The sequence below is a fragment of the Dipodomys merriami genome, unplaced genomic scaffold, assembly GCF_024711535.1.
Source record: "Dipodomys merriami isolate MVZ:Mamm:240054 unplaced genomic scaffold, mDipMer1.0.p SCAF_1067, whole genome shotgun sequence".
In the NCBI taxonomy this organism is placed as follows: domain Eukaryota; kingdom Metazoa; phylum Chordata; class Mammalia; order Rodentia; family Heteromyidae; genus Dipodomys; species Dipodomys merriami.
In genome coordinates, this window is record NW_027202346.1 from 56,170 (window position 1) to 67,917 (window position 11,748).

At 35.4% G+C, this 11,748-nt stretch overlaps 1 pseudogene; it reads left to right on the top strand.

Annotated features, from left to right (window-relative positions):
• Positions 1-10,842, top strand: part of LOC138814765 (GATA zinc finger domain-containing protein 1 pseudogene) — a 52,174-nt pseudogene extending 41,332 nt beyond the window's left edge.
• The last annotated feature ends 906 nt before the right edge of the window (positions 10,843-11,748 follow it).

Consider the following 11,748-nt stretch of genomic DNA (forward strand, 5'->3'; position numbering starts at 1 on the left):
GAATGTATATATATATATATATATATTTCCTCTAATATCAGGAAAAAGACAGGATATTCATTTTCTCTACTAATTTCCAATAAAGTGCTGAAATTCCTAACCTCAGCAATAAAAGGAAATGATACAAAAGGAACCCAAAGAGGGAAAGAAGTAAGGAAATTATCCTCATAAACAGATAAAAACTTACTTCTGAAGTACCTAGATAAACCCCTCATTCTCAGGTGCTGAAGCCAATGAATACTTACAGCAAATGAGCAGGAAAAGAAAGGAAAAGTAAAGGAAGGAAAGAGAAAAAAATCCATTCTTTCCCATATATGAAAAAAATGAAGTTGAGGATTAAATTGGGAAAGAAATGCTCTTTGTAATAGTCTGAAAAAAGTAAATTAAAATACCAAGTAATCAATATATATATATATATATTGATTACTTGGTATATATATATTATATATATAATATATTATATATAATATATATACATATATTATATATATATATATATATATATTATATATATATATATATATATTAACAGCTGAAGGACCACTACAACTAAAACTATAAAATATTGAAGAAATAAACTGAAGAAATGATTAGGAGTGAAAATACCTCCAAGTTCTCAGATTTGCAAAATTAGTATTGTGAAAATGGACATACTGCCAAAGGAAATCTACAAATTCAGTACAACATACATAAAATCCCAATGTCATTGTTGACTGAGATAAAGACAATATAAAAATTCTAATGAAAGTTCTAGAACAACAGAAGGAATTTTGGGTAAATTAGCAATAATGAACGAAGGTATGACATTCCAAAACTTTAACTTTACAATGAGCTACAGTAGCAAGTAAGATTGGTACTGGCACAAAAATAGGTTTGAAGCCCAGTAGTATAAACTAGAAGTCGCATTAATAAACCCATATACTTGCATGCATCTGGGATTTGATAAAGTAGTAAAAAGTACATGTTGGAAAAAATGGCAATCTTTAACCAATGGTGTTAGGAAAATTGGATATTTGAATATGGCTGGCACCTTATTGGTTACAAGGTTGGGTGGCAGGACCTAGCATCTTGTCTTCTTGCTGGGGGAAGGAAATGCCCCCACCCATCACCTACCTCCCAGGTGATGGGCATGCCTGGAACCATGGAGGCTGTAGCCAGCACTTGGCTGAGAGGTTAATGAATCTGTCAGTCCATTGCCTGGGACTGGGAATTTCCTGTGGCCCTGCCCTGGGCTTGGGCCCTATTTAGGCCCAGACCAGCCTAGCTGCCTCTACCATCATGTCTCCATGATCCTGTCCTCTGTCCTGTCTTCTGGCTTGTCTCTGGTCATCATAACATCCCAAATTTTGTTCTCCATCAGAGCTGAATTAGCTTGCTGGTATTGTTTTTGTTCTTTTCTTCCTCTCTCTCGTTTTTCATAATTCTGTTTTGTGTAGTTGAGTGCAGCAGGCCTTTGTAACCAAGGTCTGCCTGTAGCCTGCTAATTGTATAATAAAGACTCCAATATTTTATATTCGAAAATGTGGCTTCTGGGATGATTCACCTTATAACACATCCATATGTAAAAAAACCAAAGCTGGATCTCTTGACTGTCACACTGTCTACTCAAAATGGAACAAACACTTCAATTTAAGACCTAAAATCTTGAAACAAATACAAGACTGGTTAGGAGGAACACTAAAACTACTGGCATATTAGGAAGGAACTTTCTGAATACAAACCAGGGGTTCAGCTTATTGATAATTGAGAAATCATTTTGTAACAAGGCAAAAAATGTCTGTACAGCAAAGTTTGTATTTAATCAAGAAAAAAAAATCAATGTACTGATAGCCAAAGTACAGCCATTCTGGACTTTTGAAGGCCTTTACTGAAAGTATCCATTGTAAAGGCCTTTACTGAAAGTATCCAATGTGAGGACTTTTACTGAAAGTATGAACTCAGGTTCCTGGAAAAACTGCAAAATGTCCTAATAACATTCTGCCCTAGCTACAGCCTAGCAATAGCCATCAGTGGATGACAGGAAGGTACCTAAAGCTCCAGATGTTTCTTAAGATAACATAGTTAACATAGTTTGCTGCTTAACAACTTAGCTCATGCACGCCAGCCAATAAGATTGTTACAAGATTCACTCACTAAATTTCAACCAATCATATAACCCTTAAGTTGGAAACCCCCTACCCTTGCTAAACTGGGAAGTCAGGGCTCTCAACTCTGACCTGCTCCACAGGTGCCCGTTGTGAGTCCAGGCTGGAGCTTGCAATAAATGACTCTCGTGTGCTTGCATCAGAATCAGTTCCTTGGTGGTCTTTGGGAATCCTTATCTGGGCATAAGATCTCAAAATAGAACATCTTTATCAGCTATACATCTGACAAGGGCATAATATCCACAATAGACAAGGCACTCCCAAACTAAGCTGTCCTAAATTCAGTAAACCAATGAGTGGACAAAGAAATCACAGAATTTCTCACAAAAAGAAGAAAGAATTACCAATAAAGACATGAGGAAATGCTCAAAATTCTCATTTTAATATGAATCAAAGTAATATTGCGATTTCATCTTACCCCTGTGAAAGCATCCTATATCAAGTATACAAAAAATAAATGCTGGTTGTGAGTTGAGGAAAAAGGAGCTTTATTATACTGTTAGTGGGAATGAATGTAGTGTAATATTCAGGAAGACAGATTAAATATTCCTAAAAACTCAACATAAAACTAGCTTGTGATCAAGCAATACCATTTTTGGTCATCTATGCTGAATATTACAAGTCAGTTTGCAGTAAAGACTCTTGAACATCTATGTTTCTTTTTTCACAGTTTTCTATAACCAAGGAAATCAAACCGCCCAATGCTTTCTGAACGGATAATGAAAATGTTGTGTGTATTATATATGTGTGTGTGTATATATATATATATATATATATATATATATAAACACTTTTAAATCAAATGTATAGCATAAATTATTACTCCTTTTAAATTCTTTAATAACTGATTAATAAGAAAAGTCAAAGGAATAAAATTGGTCTCTTGCTTTCCCTTATCTAGTTTTCCTGAATCATGTCTCTCTACTTTGTGTGATCACCTCCAACCATAGGCTACAGAGAATTACTAAACCTGGAAACTTGCTACTCTCTTCTTGAAAGGTTCTTCAGTTGTTCCACTCAGTATGATTATATCATCTTCTGCCATCAAAATAAATATAACACAATGGCTACCACTCAGAGTGCTATTTATTCATTCATTAGTTAACAGATTTAGCTGAGAGTAAAGCACACCTGTTCTCCTATGTCAGTTGAGGCCTCATTATCAACCAAAATAAAACCTTAAGTTCTATGACAAACAGCTGCTTGTCTCAAAACATGGCAATTGGTTCTGAGAAAGCAAATATTTTTAAGCGGTACACTTAAGAGGACTTCTTAGGGTAACAAAACTAAACATGTTGCAATGTACAGAGAAGAAATTATAAAATCAACTAAGACTTCACAATTGCTGTATGAAAGACAATCAGTCATTGACACTTTATTGGTTCAAACGTATTGTGTGGTCTATTTGTTCGTTGCCAGACTTATCAATCACACCAATCAACCATCTATGTAGTATTCTTGACTTCCATATTGCACCCTCCCTCTCTGTTTTCTTTCTCTTTTTCTTTTTAAAATGGAAACCATCACATCTGAACCATAGTTTCTACAAGTTAATCCTCTTTCAAATTGGGCTGTAGATCCCAACTGTGTAAAAAGTTAAGGGATCCCAGAAACCTAAAGAGGAGAATGGGCAGCCATCTTACAACAGCCTGAAAAGACCACTGACAGCAACTACTATAGGAAAATTATTTTGGAGAACGACAGTACACTATCTTCTAGAGTCTGGTTTAACAAGGAAAGCTACAGCTAAAGATTCTTAAAATTACTCTTTGTAAGCCTAATAGCTATTAATCTGTATAAGATTATCTCTGGTTTCTCCAAGTTGTAAATCAGAAGGAGGTGATTCAACTTTCAATCATACCACACTTATCCCCATTTTTTCTTCCTTGCTCTTCTTAAGGGAAATGATTGTATCTGAAATATAATAGCCACCAATTATTCCTTTCTTCCTTTCTTTTTCTTTCTTTCTTTCTTTTTTTTTTTTTTTTTTTTTTTGCAGTCACATGTTTTAAACTCTGGTCTTCGGCACTGTCTCTGACCTCTTTTGTTCATGGATAATGCTCTACTACTTCGAGCCACAGCTCTAATTCTGGTTTTCTGGTGGTTTTAGAGATAAGAATCTTACCAATCAACCTTCTCCATTTAATCCTTGAGCTTCATATCACCACACTTTTCCCCCTTTTTTTCTTTTTCACACTTCTTTAATGGAAATCATCTTATCAGAACCATATTTCCCAACAATTATTGCTATCATATCTGAGTTTCAATCCCTGTATACAGTAATATATATTACTCATGTATCTCCCACCTCCATTCTCTAATTTTTATCAATAACAAACCACCTCCTAATAATCTGCTCAAAATATGATCATTTGTTTTTCTGTTCTATTTCCTTTGCTGTGTTTTTTATTTCAGCCATCTATTTCCTGTTTCTGAATGTCCTATTGGCTAATGTACTTCTTTCTCTTCTTCTATTATCCTTTCTCTTTTTTCCTTGTCATTCCTCAGACTCCTTATTACTGAAGTTTGCACCTAAACATCTGTGTATGCATTTATTCTTTTCTCCACAGTTACACAATACGGGGTCAATACAACATTAGATACCTTTCCCCTCCCCTGAATAACTCATTTCATCTCCCCACTAACCTGTGCTGTAAATACCAACTCTCAATACTTCCCAACCTATATTGTAAAATACTTCCAATTATTCCAACAGAACTTCCCCTTCATCTCTGAACTACTCCGACTCTGTGAATTATAACCTTCCAGAACAGGAAGTCTCTCAGGAAAATTCATATATTTATACTAATTACTTATTTTTTTTCAAAAGTCAAGGGTACAGGATAGATTCTATTAGTGTTACAGGGTACAGGAGAAATCATGAACAAATTTCATGTACTTGAGTTAAAGTAAATTGAATATTGAGTGATGTAATGACAATAAAAGTAAGAAGATTTGTACATATATTTAAGAGATGATCCATGACACACACACACAGAAAATGAATTCAAACAACACTAAAGTTCTAAAAATGTCATATCCTGTATTTTAAAAAGTCCTTGATTCTAACACAATAGAATGATGTGTACAAAAATTGGTAAATAAGTACACAACAAGCATGAAAATAAAAAATACAAATAAGAAACCACTATGCATGGTGACAAATGCTTCTTATTTTCAACATGCTGGGTGCTAAGGCAGAACAATTGAGTGTTTATGGACAGCCTGTGCTAAAATAATAAAATTCTGTGGGAAAACAAAACCAAACAAACATAAGAATAAAAAAGTTTGTATGTGATCAACTCAAAGAAAAAATAAAAGTAATAACTCAGGGACACATAACATAGCAACAGATTCTCAAGGGGAATAAGGGAAGATTAAATTTGGCATATAACCAAAAAAACCACACAGAAGAAAGTCAAAGTAGAAAAGTACATAGAGGGGGAAGAATAATAACAGTTCTCTGGACCAGGAGAGGGAATAAGAAGTCAGCAAGACTATTGATTTTTATCAATTTTTATCAAGTTATCCATCCTAGGGATCCGTAAACTCAGTGGTAGGAAAAATAAACCAAAATAAAGAGAAAATAAGTGAAATGAGGCAAAGCCCTCAATCAATTTTCCTATTTTTTAAAATATGTGGTTTCAACTGGAGAGAAAATAATGCTAATAACAATACCTAACTGCTAGCCAGCTACTGGAGGTTCACACATGCAATCCTAATAACTCAGGAGACAGAGATATGAGGACTGCAGTTCAAAGACAGCCAGAAGGTCAATCAGACCTCTTACTCCAATTGCACAGCAAAAAACTGAAGTTGTGATGCAAGTGGTAGAACTCCAGATTTGAACAAAGAAGCTGAGGAAATGAGATCCTACATTGAGCTCCAGTTCTAACATAAAGCACACCCCAACAAATAACTAGTATGTTGCTGGCAATAATAGGAAAGGTACTACATTTAAATCTGTATTTCATAGCTAAAATATAAATAAATTCATACATAGTTTAAATGAAGTCATGAAAGCATTTTAAGTAAACAGACATCAAGTTTTCTAACTGTGGTGTCAGGGAAAAATCTAAAAGCAAAACACAAAAATAAAAAGTAAGAAAACACCAAAAAATATTTGAAAAAATCGTTTTTATATGCATGATAGGGTGACCTCTACAGTGATTGGTTAGTTCCTTTTCCTCCCCTTTTATGCCATGCAGGTTTTTTTGCTTTAAAAATGTTTGTTGTGTGATAATAAATTCCTGCTTGACTTGACTCCCTGCTGCATCTGTCTGTCTCTGAGGCTAAGGGAGGCTGGGGAATGGGCAAGTGGCCCACTTACCTTTCCTCAGACCCTGTCCATCTTCCATGAGATGGACAAAAACCCAACAGATATGTTTATGGTTTACAAAAATTAATTTGCAATACATTTGATAGTTAATATCATAAACTTTTTAAAAGGTTTTAAAGCCTTTATATACAAGTGTGCAGGCAGCAAAATGAATACTACAACTTTTTTTAGTTGTTTTTCAAAACTCACTAAAATGAAATCTTTCTATTCTACAGTAGTGGCTCACACTTTTAATCATAGCATCTCAGAAGGCTGAGGGTCTTAGCTCAAAGACAGCCCAAGCAAGAATGTCCTTAAGACTCTCATTTCTAATTATACACCAAAAAGCTACAAGTAGAGTTTATAGAACAAGTTGTAGAGGACAATAAACTACAAAGCACCAGTAAGGCCCTGAGTTTCCTCCCCAGTACTGGCACAAAAGACAAAATAAAACATATTTGTAATCAAATGAAATAAATTCATGTATTACTGAGAGTAATATAAATTGTCATAAATTTTCTAGAAGGCCCATTGAAAATATGTATAAAAAGTACTATGCACAAATGTTCTTTAATCAGTTGGCCTTTTACTCAGTGTAGCAAACATTAAATTTAAGGCAGCTTGGTAAGATAAAGTAATACTTATCTTAACTTAAAAGTACTATTATAAGATATTAAAAGTTGCCGCCAGTATTTCTCATTCTCAGTTCTTGCTTCCTACCTCAACATATAAGATTAATAAACTAATATTATTAAATAACCAATATTATCTACTGGTTAGCAAGAACTTATCCAGCGACTGAAGGAAAATAAACTCCTCCAACAGCTCACTCAAAAAGTTCACTTCATCTTCTACCACAAAGTACATCTATTCACTTTCAATTCACCTATTGCCTTTATAAATATAATCCCTTTCCTGCTTCTAGTGACTAAAAATCCAAATGGTCATCTTCTTCATAAACAACCTCAGTAAAGATATAGCACAATTGCATCCTTGGACTCACATGACTTAACCAAAAGAAAACTTCAATTAAAGAGGTAGCAAGACATTTGTGAATGGAATATATAAATTAATCTATTCCATTACCATTTGCTCTATACCTGCTGCATGAAAGCAGGACACATTTTCTAGAGCTAGGATTAGAACTCAGAAATCAAGACTCAAGTTCAAGAATAAATATAACAAGCACTTTGGAAAAACGAGGAGTGGAAGGGTATCAATTCGTTATCATCACAGTGATTGAGAATTGTATCCTCCCTTCCCTCCCTGAGTCTCACTGAAGATTATGTGACAGGGAATTAGTTCTTTGCAAAGAGCACAGAGTTCATTTTTGAGATTCCAGCCAGCAACATTTTCTGGATTATGAGGGAGATAGGTAGCTTAGGTGCTACCTATCATCTGTACCTAGATACTGAATCCCCTTACATAAAATCCTCTGTATTTTTTCAACATTTTCAATGGCATGCTAATTTCTTTTATTGTTTCAGTGTTCATTTTTTGGTTTTTGATTGTAAAAATACTGAACAGAGGAGTTACAGTTACATGAATATGGTAATGAATACATTTCATATCAAGCATTATTAGCTGCTATGTTTTTAATATCTTAAATTTCTTGATTATTTTATTCGTGCCTTAAGAGGACTAGAATGGAAAAAATAATATTTTTCCACCATGAGCTCATATTTACTCTAAGATACCAAAACTGCTTATAATTGTATATATTTCTCCAAACTCATTTTTCTGCTTTGGCTCCATGGATTGTATATCTTTATATGCCAATTAAATTTGGTATGCCACACATGCAATAACTGACCTAGGGTATGAGGTTGCCATGTTTCTATTTCTCACTGTATATGTATAAACATATGTATGTTTATACAGAAGCCAATTTCTTTTCATTCTAATTTATATGAATTGGACTTTTGTCCAATTTCGTCCAAGTTTTCTGGTGTCAAGTAATTTTTTATACTTTGAACACAGTGTGAATCACATGTCATACACTCAACTTTTATGGAGAAATTTTTGCCAACTGTGATGTGGTTTATCTACCAGATTCCATCCATGCGGGAACCATATGGCAAAGGTGCTTTCTATCTATGCTACATTTCGTTTTGTTAGTCACTGAAGAGTTAGTGACTGCATTTTAGGTACAGGTTCAATAGTAACAGTGGGGCAATAAGATGCCTTAGAGAATAAGACTATTAACATGTGATAGTTATACTGGCATAAATTTGTGTGCATATGACATCACAAGGCTGATAGCTCATCACAATTTTATCACAGCTTAGTGTTCAGACAAACATGAACGCTAGAGTTGTACTAAAAACTGCAGATGCTAATCTTACTGAATTCTGTTCAGGTTGTGACACAGCGGCTTGCTATTATAGCTACAGTAATCCAGACGGCAGTGGATTTCAGTATGGCCAAAGATTACTTCACTTGTGAATCTAGTCATTTGGGTTGAAATCATTGACTATTTTTTGTTTTAATGCTCATTTTGATAATGCTGCTCCATAGCTATTTTCACCACTTGGACCACCAAGACTTACTGAGTTAATCTATTTTCATTGAGAAGCACCATATAAGGTACTGTATTATTTTGTTTCTGATTATTTCTATTTATTCATTTATTTAAAAAGCTGCCAGAAAGAAAGTTTCCACTAAAGGAAAAGGGTGAAGACATATTTTTATTTTTATTTTTTATTTTATTTTATTTTATTTTATTTGTGAACATACTGTACAGAGGGGTTACAATTACATGGGCAGGATAATACATACATTTCTTAACAAGCATTGCAGCCTCCTCCTTTGTTTACCCTTCACTTCCTTTCCCAACCTCCCCGCTCTCCCCCACCCAATCCTTCCCCCCTTTCCCCCAACCAACATTGTAAAGCTCTTTTTTGACATGACAATTTGTACTTCTCATTGTTGCAACAGGTCCACCTGAATCCTTAAACGACTTGTTTTTCCCCATCTCCTCCACAAGTTATACTGACATCAAATATAATGAAAGCGGGGGTAATACTGTGGGGGAGGGACATACAAAGCAAAAAAGAAATAATCTTATAAATGCGTTAGAAACACATGCATGAAAGAAACGAAAACATTAAAATACATATCTAAGGGTTCATTTTCCTACCATCACATTATCTGACCTTTTTCGCTTGACTCATACATATACTAGATATTGAAAATAAGGGAAACCATGGGACCTATGCTTCTTTGGGCCTGGCTTACTTCCCTTAATATAATTTTTTCCAAGTTTTTCCATTTCCTAACAAATGGGGCAATGTCATTCTTTCTGATGGAGGCATAGAATTCCATTGGGTATATATACCACTTTTTCTTGATCCATTCATCTACTGAGGGGCATCTGGGTTGGTTCCATATCTTAACTATGGTAAATAATGCTGCAATAAACATAGTTGTGCTGGTAGCTTTAGTGTGGTCTTGTTTGTAAACATTTGGGTAAATGCCCAAAAGTGGGATTGCTGGATCATAGGGGAGATCTATGTGAAGTCTTTTGAAGAACCTCCATACTGCTTTCCAAAGTGGTTGAACAAGTTTACATTCCCACCAACAATGAAGTAAGGTTCCCTTCTGTCCACATCACCTCCAGCATCTGTTGTTGTTAGAGTTCTTGATTTTTGCCATTCTAACTGGAGTGAGGTGATATCTCAATGTTGTTTTGATTTGCATTTCTTTTATGGCTAGGGATTTTGAGCATTTCTTCATGTGTCTATTGGCCATCCTTCTTTCTTCTTCAGAGAAGCTTCTCTTTAAGTCTTTCGCTCACTTATTTATTGGGCAGTTGTTTATTTGAGAATTTGTTGTTTGGGGATTTAATTTTTTGAGTTCCAAGTATATTTTAGATATGAGACCCTTGTCGGTTGTATGGCTAGTAAAGATTGAAGACATATTTTTAAATTAAAAAATCCCATCATAGCTCCTGAGTCTGTTTCCACCATCATCACTGCAAAATCAATGTTCTACAACGGAGTATATTACCAAAATTGTGATGATGTTTCTGTGATTGATAATCAACATGGAAAGCTCTACTATGCTCAGATCAGGGGTTTTATCTACGACCAGTATTGAGAGAAGAGCGCAGCACTGATGTAGCTCATTCCCACTCTCTCTAACCCCACAGATTAGTTTGATCCTTTGTCTCATATCATATGGCCAGAGGAAGACCTTCCCAGGAAGATGGAATACTTGGAATTTGTTTGTCATGCACCGTCTGAGTGTTTCAAGTCAAGGTCACCACCATTTCCCACTGTCTCCACCAGACCAGAAAAGGGCTATATATGGACTCATGTTGGACCTACTCCTGCAATAATGATTAGGAGACAGTTACCAAACACTTGTAGTTACAACTAAAACCGAGGCTGGGAAACTCAGTAATATATCCCTTACCCAGCATGCCTAAGACCCTGGGTTCAAAACAAACAAAAAAACCCCAAAAGTGGATTTTTCATTTTCTTATATTTATACAACTCTGAAGAAGATAACTTCTTCCATGAATTGCTTCTTTTGGTCGGTCGTGGGGCTTGAACATGAGGCCTAGGTGCTGTCTCTGAGCTCTTTTTGCTCAAGGCTAGTACTCTCCCACTTTGAGCCACAGCTCCACTTCCAGTTTTCTAGTGGTTAATTGGAGATAAGAATCTCATGGACTTTTTTCCCTGGCATGGCTTTGAACCATGATCCTCAGCTGCTAAGTAGCTAGGATTACAGGAGCCACCAGAGCTCAGCCCATAAAATTCTTATATGGGAAACTAAAAAGTGTGTTCCCAATGACCTAGTAATTGTTAACAAATTCTGCCAAGTCTCACATGGGGCAGATTCAGCTCAACCAGTCATGATGGAGTTTCTTTGATCAGGCAGGACCCCATTTCCCTGTTTGGGGTGGATATGTTCTGCCCTCAGAACAATTTCCAACAAGTCTCTCTCCATCTTCTGTATCATCTTTATGAGGAGCCCTGGTTGTCCCTTTCAAGCTAGCATCCCGTCTTTGTGTCTACTATTTCCACGCAGACATTTCTTTGTCAGTACATGGGCTTGAACCTCACACTTGGCATTGTACTGCTTGATTCATGCCTCAAAAAGTCATGACTTAGAGAAAACAAAATGTATTTGAAGGTGAATGTTAGCTTTCTGTTTGTGTATCTTCCCAGGCAAAGGATGCAATTTCTGAGAGACCATTAGGAGTAGGCACGATCTGTTTTTCTTCATAATTTACTTCCAGAAACTCAAAAAATGGATTATATTTTTATATAACCACAAAAT